This window comes from Salvelinus sp. IW2-2015, linkage group LG7 (assembly GCF_002910315.2).
Source record: "Salvelinus sp. IW2-2015 linkage group LG7, ASM291031v2, whole genome shotgun sequence".
Lineage (NCBI taxonomy): Eukaryota > Metazoa > Chordata > Actinopteri > Salmoniformes > Salmonidae > Salvelinus > Salvelinus sp. IW2-2015.
The window spans coordinates 2109016-2118010 of NC_036847.1; positions in this window are offsets into that span (position 1 = coordinate 2109016).

Here is an 8995-nt window from a genome sequence, read left to right on the forward strand (position 1 = left end):
CAAGACCTGGGGACCACCTTAATGTGCCTGGTCTCAACCAACCCCACTACCTGGTGCCGTCAACTGGTCTGGGTGGAGTATGCCCGGAACACTCTTCCCAGTTCTGCCACAGGACTCTCCCCTTTCGAGTGCTCCATGGGGTATCAGCCTCCACTCTTCCCTGAACAAGAGCAGGAGGTCAGTGTACCCTCGGCCCAGATGTTTGTCTGCCGCTGTCGACGTACCTGGAGAAGAGCCAGGGCGGCTATTCTCAAGAMCAACTCCAGGTATCGTCGACAAGCGGACCGTCGCCGGACCTCAGCTCCCCGCTACCACATTGGGCAGAGGGTATGGCTGTCCACACGGGACCTGCCCCTACGGGTAGAGTCCTGCAAACCTTCCCCTCATTTCATTGGTCCTTTTCCCATCTCCAGAGTCCTGAGATCCACTGCTGTCCGTCTTGTGTTACCCCGTACCCTCCGTAGTCACCCTACCTTCCATGTGTCTAAGATTAAGCCCGTGTCTCACTGTTCTTTGTCTTCTATCCCCAGGCCCACCACCCTTCCCCATGTCATTGATGGCCATCTGGCCTACACGGTAAAACGTCTCCTGGGTGTTCGACCACGGGGCAGGGGTTTACAGCACCTGGTTGACTTGGAGGGGTATGGCCCGGAGGAGAGGTGCTGGGTTCCCGCTAGAGACATCCTGGATCCAGCCCTCATCACCGACTCCCACCACCGACACACCTGTCAGCCAGGTATGCGCCCAGGTAGGATGCCAGGTGGCGTCCCTAGAGGGGGGGGGTGTACTGTCACACGCTGATCAGTTTCACCTGTCCTCGTTATTGTCTCCACCCCCTCCAGGTGTCGCTTGTTTTCCCCAGTGTATTTATSCCTGTGTTTCCTGTCTCTCTGTGCCAGTTCGTCTTGTATGTTAGTCAAGTCAACCAGCGTGTTTTTCCCATACTCCTTTTTCTATTCTCTTTTTGATAGTCCTCCCGGTTTTGACCCCTGCCTGACTCTGGACTTCTTTCCCGCCTGCCTGATCATTCTGCCTGGCCTGACCTTGATTCTGCCTGCCCTTCGGTACCTTTTGGACTCTGAACTGGTTTTGACCCTTTTGCCTGTCCAACCTTATTTCATTTATATTTGTTCAAGAATAACTCGATTTATTCCACCCATGTCTTGATTATCMTTGATTTTTATTTACAAAAATCATATTTCATCAAAAAATGAATAGCGCTTTATTGATAAATGTGATCTATCAGATTTAAATGGCAAATATTAACCATACTTCCCTACTGTCTATATTGTTTGTAATTGATATAAGTCAACATCTAAGTATTAAGTATTTTTTACGTAAATTGTTATGGCTGTATTGTTTTAAAAATCCAATAATGTTGTGGGTTCATCAGACCCGCAAACATTGGTGAACACCAAAAACATGAACACCACTTAAGGGTTAACTCACGACAAGAAGTGTTATCTGACTATGGAGGTAGTGTAGGGAGGGATGTTCTCCAGTGATTTTCCATGCATGGGTTGTTGCCTATGTTTACCAGCTTGGTCCTAGAGGTCTGTCTATTGTTAGAGGTCTGTCTGAGGGCAGTCACATGGTGACGATGTAATCCTCTTTGTCTCTCACATGCAGACGCTTGCTGTCTGAATCTTCCCTTCACAGCTGCCCAGCCTGTTCCCCGACTATCAAACTTGTGACTCACTTCAAAGAGAGCATGTACACACAAATACATAAACACACACAGCTACAAATGCACACACAAACRTTATTAATAACTCGTACAGTACACACATAAAATGTAGACCCATATTTGCCCCATTTCTGATTTTCTGTATTTTTGCATGTTTTTGATACTAATTGTTATCAGATCTTCAACCAAAACCTACTATTAGATAAAGGGAACCCGAATTTACAAAAAAAAAAATATATATAATTATTTTATTTATTTAATTAACAAAGTTGTGCAACACCCAATTCCCCTGTGTGAAAAAGTAATTGGCCCCTTACACTCAATAACTGGTTGTGCCACCTTTAGCTGCAATGACTGCATCCAAATGCATTCTGTAGTTGTTGATCAGTCTCGCACATCGCTGTGGAGGAATTTTGGCCCACTCTTGCATGCAGAACTGCTTTTACTCAGCGACATTTGTGGGTTTTCATGCATRTACTGCTCGTTTCAAGTCCTGCCACAACATCTCAATTGGGATTAGGTCTGGACTTTGACTGGGCCATTCCAAAAATTCAAATTTGTTACTTTTTAGCCATTTTCATGTAGACTTTATTATGTGTTTTGGACCGTTGTCTTACTGCATGACCCATCTGCGCTTCAGCTTCAGCTCACAGACGGATGGCCTGACATTCTCCTGTAGAATTCTCTGATACAGAGCAGAATTCATGGTTCCTTCTRTTAAGGTAAGTTGTCCAGGTCCTGAAGCATTAAAGCATTCCCAAACATTCACAGTACCACCACTATGCTTGACCGTTGGTATGAGGTTCTTACTGTGGAATGCAGTGTTTGGTTTTTGGCAGACATAATGGGACCCATCTTGTCCAAAAAGTTGACTGAAGTTTGCCAAAAAGCACCTGGCGGCACCTGGATGATCATCAAGACTTTTGGAAGAATGTTCTATGGTCAGAGTATAACTTCTTGGACGACATGGGTCCCATTGTGCCTGGTGAAAATCAAACACTGCATTCCACAGTAAGAACCTTGTACCAACGGTCAGGCATGATGGTGGTATGGTACTTAGTTAGTTATTTTTCTGCCATTAATATCAAGCAACATTTCTGAAGCCGAGGACAAAATTATTAGTATTGCAAACAGAAATAATGATATTGAAAGCAAWACATAAACCCAAAAGTATTGATAGCAAAACAAAATATTGCAAAGAAATACATTTTAAATGCGAGAGCAAATTACCGTAAATGGATAAAAAAAAAAGAAACAATTAAATAAAACTCCTCCCTCTTTCCTGCAATTTTCCTTGTCTTTGGTTGTTACCCTGGCCTTTGCTTTCGCTGCCTTTTTTCCAGTTGCAAGTTTTGACACATTCACTCCAGCAACATACTGTATCGCCCTGCATCCAACTGCTGGTTTGCCTCTGAAACTAAGCASRGTCAGTTCTGGTTGGTGGTCCCCGGATGGGAGACCAGATATGGCTGGAAGTGGTGAAAAATAAATGTGTGAAAAAAAGAAAAACACCTGAAAAATGAACATGTGAAACTTCACACTTGTCTGAAAATGAAATGTAAAAAAAAAAAAGTAGAAACATGCATGTAGAACACACAGATATAAACACAAACTGTGTGCACAAACATGAATATCAGATGTTCTTCAAGGGAAGCCTGATGTCTGTGTTTTGGTGCCTAATGATTTAAGTGAGCATGTAAGGTTTAATCCCATAATACTTGGGCTAAGTCATGTGAAGTGTAAGCATCTGACTCTCACACAATGTCAAGAGGAGCTTCAACSCAGAGCATGGAAATAAACAGATTTCCAAGTAGATAAGCCTCCTACACTATAAACACTGTTATTGAAATTGTATATACATCTTCATCTTCAACTTCAGCGTGGCCTTGGTCATGGTTTGACATTGAGGAAAGGGAAAGAAAGAATATGAAAGGACTCCCCACACTTGGGCCTAAATCCCTTGCCTTTCAGGACACAATCTTGTGATCCTCTTGACAAAAAGCTTAGCTCAACATATATTACCTTTTATTAAATAATCCCTGGACCCGTGCCCGCTAAGCATCGAAATTTAATCGCAAAACGTCAGACATTGTTTGAAGATGGGGATGTACCTGTCAGGTCTCAGATGTCACCGAGAGGGTTTGATCATGATTACTAAACCATAGACATCAGTCTGAGTGATACTGTGCCGTTAAAACTCAAGGCAAAGGGGTGTAAATACTGATGAAATGTTCTAAAGAGAGTGCCACTGCCTTCATGTGGTGTCAAAGTCGCAGGAGGGGTGTCGTGTGTGTCTCTGTGTGTGAGCAATGAGACGATTGACATTAGGGATTGGGAGGGGATTGAGATGACATGAGAACAGATTAGAAATAAAGAGAGCGGAAGAGGGAGGGAGCAAGAGAGAGGTGAGGAGACACAGGCCATCATTGTAAATAATATTTTTTACTTAATTGACTCCCCTGGATAAWTAAAGGTTAAATAAAACAAAAAATAAAAAAGAGAGTGGGACATAGTAAAGAGAGAGAGAGAAAGGAGAGATGGTGAGGGACTGAGTAAAGAGAGAGATAGCTTTCCAGGTCAGTCTCTGGCTAAGTATGGGTGCTTACCAGTATCTCTCTGGTAGTAATCCGTAAATAATAGCAAATTAGGATATTGACATTGACAGCAGCGGTGAATGATGTCTATTGTYTGTCCCTCTGTCTCCTGGGAGGACAGATAAACATGCAGACAAGGGCACAGGTCAGGATGTTATTTATGTCCCTTACTCTAGTCCAGTGGTTCCCAAACTGTGTGGCGAGACCATTTATTTCAAAAAATGTAACCTCTGTCCCGGCTTTCAACTTACTCTTGAAAGTTGTAATTGTAGAATGCACAAGGTGCACATTTTGAAATTGGATACTGCATCTTCAGTTTTCCTCATCATGTCAGTCATTGCATACCATAGAGCCATGTATAACYTGTCAGAAATGACCAGATCAACTAKCCCATGTCATCGAACTTTTCTTAGCTACGTTTTTTTAGCCCATATATTTTGTAGTAATGTTCAAGTCACTCAAATAGCACATGAATACACATTGCACAAGGCAAAATGTATAGAATTTCAAGAAAATGTGCTTTTAAACAGCAACATTTTCTCTGCACCCAATGACAACAGTTGTAGAATTGCATGAAATAAGCAGGGTGTGGACAGTGTGTGTCATGAACAGTGCCTGTGCCCATAGAAACAGATGTGGCGCTTACGTAAGAGGGGGGCGGCAGCCCAGGACAGCAATGTTACTCCTAATGCACTGAAGTCTGCTTTTCATGTCCAACAAATATGCTGTTTTACTAACCGTACCCTATTTAAGCCCAGTACCATCTGCAGCRCTGTACATCTGTTTGGTATCTATTGAAGCTTCCATATGAACTAATTGTGTTAGGTACTAACAAATGAGCAGAGCTGTTCCCTGGCATGAAAGGCCGACAGATGGTAGGCTATGTATTGTATGGAACMGCATTGCATGTCCTCCAAACACAAAACATGGCAATTGAATCACATCTCTGCAAAGGATCTATTGCTGAAGAGTGAAGGTAAGGAAATGTAGCTGAATTGAAAACAACATCTCTCTTCTCCCATATACTGTTCTGAGGAGGGACTGCAGACATGAGAAAAAGAGAATGGTAGTACATTTCCACCGGGGAACGTTCTACCGGCTCTGTTGTCAAGGGTGAGAGCCTGTTATTGCAACCAAAACCGCATAGGGCTAAGTGTTGTCTATGCTTCATGCCACAAAGCCAAGAAGTCTGGGCCCGTTGCATTACTTACTTCTGCATCCAACTTTATAACCTCAGTGGCASGCTACAGGCCCAGAAATCATCCTCTTCCCCTCTTGGTTCCTCTCTGTCTGTTTTGCCTTGCTTCTTCCTGTTTCTCTGGTATAAAAACAGTGGAAATTGTGCTTGTAAACAATGGCCTTTAAGATGATGGAGGAGATGCACGAGGACAGTGCCTCAGTTGCTTCTCTAATTGGACAACATGATTAATCACCACAGTGAGGAGGAAAACAAAATGCTGATGTTTTTAAAGAACACAATGTTTTTGGAGCGGGGTCAGGGTTGTGGTCAGATGTTACTTTGGCATTATTGTCTTGATGTCCTGCTTTTAAGATAACAAATTGGAGTAAAAAAAACATGTTTGAAAAAAATATATATATATAGTGTTGTATAATCATTTTTGGGTTTATCAATTACATGGTCTTTTGAAGGGATAAATGCCATGGAGCACAAAGGATTGAAAATACAGTGTATTCGGACAGTATTCAGACCCGTTTTTCCACATTTTGCTATGTTACAGCCTTATTCTAAAATGTATTACATTTTTGTTTTTTCATCAATCTACATACAATAYCCCATAATGACAAAGCAAACACTAGTTTTTAGAAATCTGCTATTTTATTCAAAGTAAAAACCTTAAATATTACATTTACATAAGTATTCAGAACCTTTACTCAGTACTTTGTTGAAGCACCTTTGGCAGTGATTACAGCCTTGAGTCTTCTTGGATATGATGCTACAAGCTTGGCACAGCTGTATTTGGGGAGTTTTCCCATTCTTCTCTGCAGATCCTCTCCAGATCTGTCAGATTGGATGGGGAGCGTTGCTGCACAGCTATTTTCAGGTCTCTCCAGAGATGTTCGATCGGGTTAAGTCTGGCTCTGGCTGGCCATCAAGGATATTCAGAGGATTGTCCCAAGCCACTCCTCATTGTCTTGGCTGTGTGCTTAGGGTCATTGTCCTGTTGGAAGTGGAATCTTCGCCCAAGTCTGAGGTCTTGAGCGCTCTGGAGCAGGTTTTCATCAAGGATCTCTATGTACTTTGCTCCATTCATCTTTCCTCGATCCTGACTAGTCTCCAGTCCCTGCCACTGAAAAAACCTCCCACAGCAACAAACATGCTTCACCATTAGGATGGTGCCAGGTTTCCACTAGATGTGATCTTTGGCATTTAGGCCAAAGAGTTCAATTAATTTTCATCAGACCAGAGAATCTTGTTTGTCATGGTCTGAGAGTCTTTAGGTGCGTTTTGGCAAACTCCAAGCGGGCTGTCATGTGCCTTTTACTGAGAGTGGCTTCCGTCTGGCACATACCATAAAGGCCTGATTGGTGGAGTGCTGTAGAGATGGTTGTCTTCGTGAAGGTTCTCCCATTCCACAGAGGAACTCTGGAGCTCTGTCAGACTGACCATTGGGTTCACATTAAGAATGTTTTGGTACCCTTCCCCAAATCTGTGCTTTGACACAATCCTGTCTCGGAGCTCAACGGAAAATTCCTTCGACCTCATGGCTTGGTTTTTGCTCTGACATGCACTGTCAACTGTGGGACCTATACAGACAGGTGTGTGCCTTTCAGATCATGTCCAATCAATTGAATTTACCACAGTGGACTCCAATCTATTTGTAAAACATCTCAAGGATGATCAAGGATGCACCTGAGCTCAATTTGAGTGTCATTGCAAAGGGAATAATTACGTAAATAAGGTTTTATGTTGTTATTTTTTATTTCAATGCAAAAAATTGAACAATTCCTGTTTTGCTGTGTCATTATGTTGTATTGTGTTGTACATTGGTGAGAAAAAAATATATAATCCTTTTTCGAATAAGACTTTAATGTAGCAAAATTGGAAAAACTCAAAGGTCTGAATACCTCCGAATGCTGTATGCTGTATCACTGAAAATTGGTACATAATATCATTTTTATAATAAGAAAATGATGGAATGAGGTCCCTGTGTTATTTTCTTCCGACTTCCAATTCCCTCTTCCTGCCTGTTGCCATGGCAATTTTTTCACTTCTGCTGAGATTGAGAGAGCCTGAACACAACTAGAGTGTCTGTTTTGGCTATGCCGGATTAAGTATATGATGCTTTCTATAAAATCTCTCCTATAACTATTACCTGATTGAGCTAATCATGTAAATGTAATAACTAGAAAGTCGGGGCACCACAAAATAATATTTATAGAGCTGTTTACTTCCGAATAAACTCTTAAAGACCTAATAATATTTTACATCAATAGCAGTCAATATTAATTCACCTTATTTTCAGTCTCATCTGAAAGTTGTAAATTCTTGGTTATCTTCACGAACCCTGATAACAAGTTGAATCAGCAATACTAAATTGGGTTAATTATTTATTTACTAAATACTAACTAATCACACAGAATTACATATACACAGAATGAACATACCTTGATTACAAATTACGTCATAAAGGAAAACGTACCTAGCGGGCGGAACAGAATATGACAGCTGGTTACACAAAGAAAAAGGGGGCTGGGCTTGAGTGAAAAGAGCGGAAGACTTTGAGGAACCAAGGGAGAAGCCATGCTATTGTCAATACAGTATCTTATGCATTCTAAATTACCGCCATTTGGAAAAGGTAAATGCAATAAATATTTACTCTGAGCTGCGCTTCGGTAGGTTGGTGGTAGATGGAAAGCCGTGTTGCCCAATCCGAGTCCTTTGTCCTTTGAAGAATGTCTCTGCTGGTAAATTGGATACGTTGTAGTAACGTCGTTGTGTAGTAGACGGGATACTCGTTTGTTCTTTCCTAATTTCGTTTGCAGCTGCTGTTGCTAACTCAACGTCTAGGAGGTATCAAAGTTCAAAGTTACACCATTCGCAACCCAAAGCTCACGCTGATGTGGCTTAGTTCTGTAGTTGACATGTTAGTCCTTTTAACGCAGAGGCTGCAGACTTGGAACAGGAAGGTTACATTTCGCAAGGACATTATATAGTGGAGGGAGAAAAGGGTGTGTTTCATAATTTACAACCTATTGTCTCTTCACGTGGGCTGGCCACTGAGTCGGGCGCTAATTCAGTCATGAAAACCCAATTCTCACATTGTTCATTACCATCACGAAATAATTTCATATTATAACATTTAAATTGAACAACAATTCCATGTGAATCCGATAACTCTGATGTGTAGACTTTCACTGTAGAGTTTATGTAATCTATCATTGATGAATATGTCTCAGATGACAAACAAACTGACATCATATTCATGTAAGTAACTGATTGATGTCAATTGGTCGGATTACCAGAATATAGTTCATTTCCCCCCACCTTCTGATGTTCCCAAAATCTCTATGGTAACCAAGGGGTTTTCAAATTTCACATCAGTAGGGTAGAGAGAGGAAAAAGGGGGGAAGAGGTATTTATGACTGTCATAAACCTACCCCCAGGCCAACRTCATGACAAGTGCGAAGTTCTTCCTTATTCTCAGATAGAAAGGCCTAACCTTTCAGGTTAAAGACAAACCATGGATTTCAA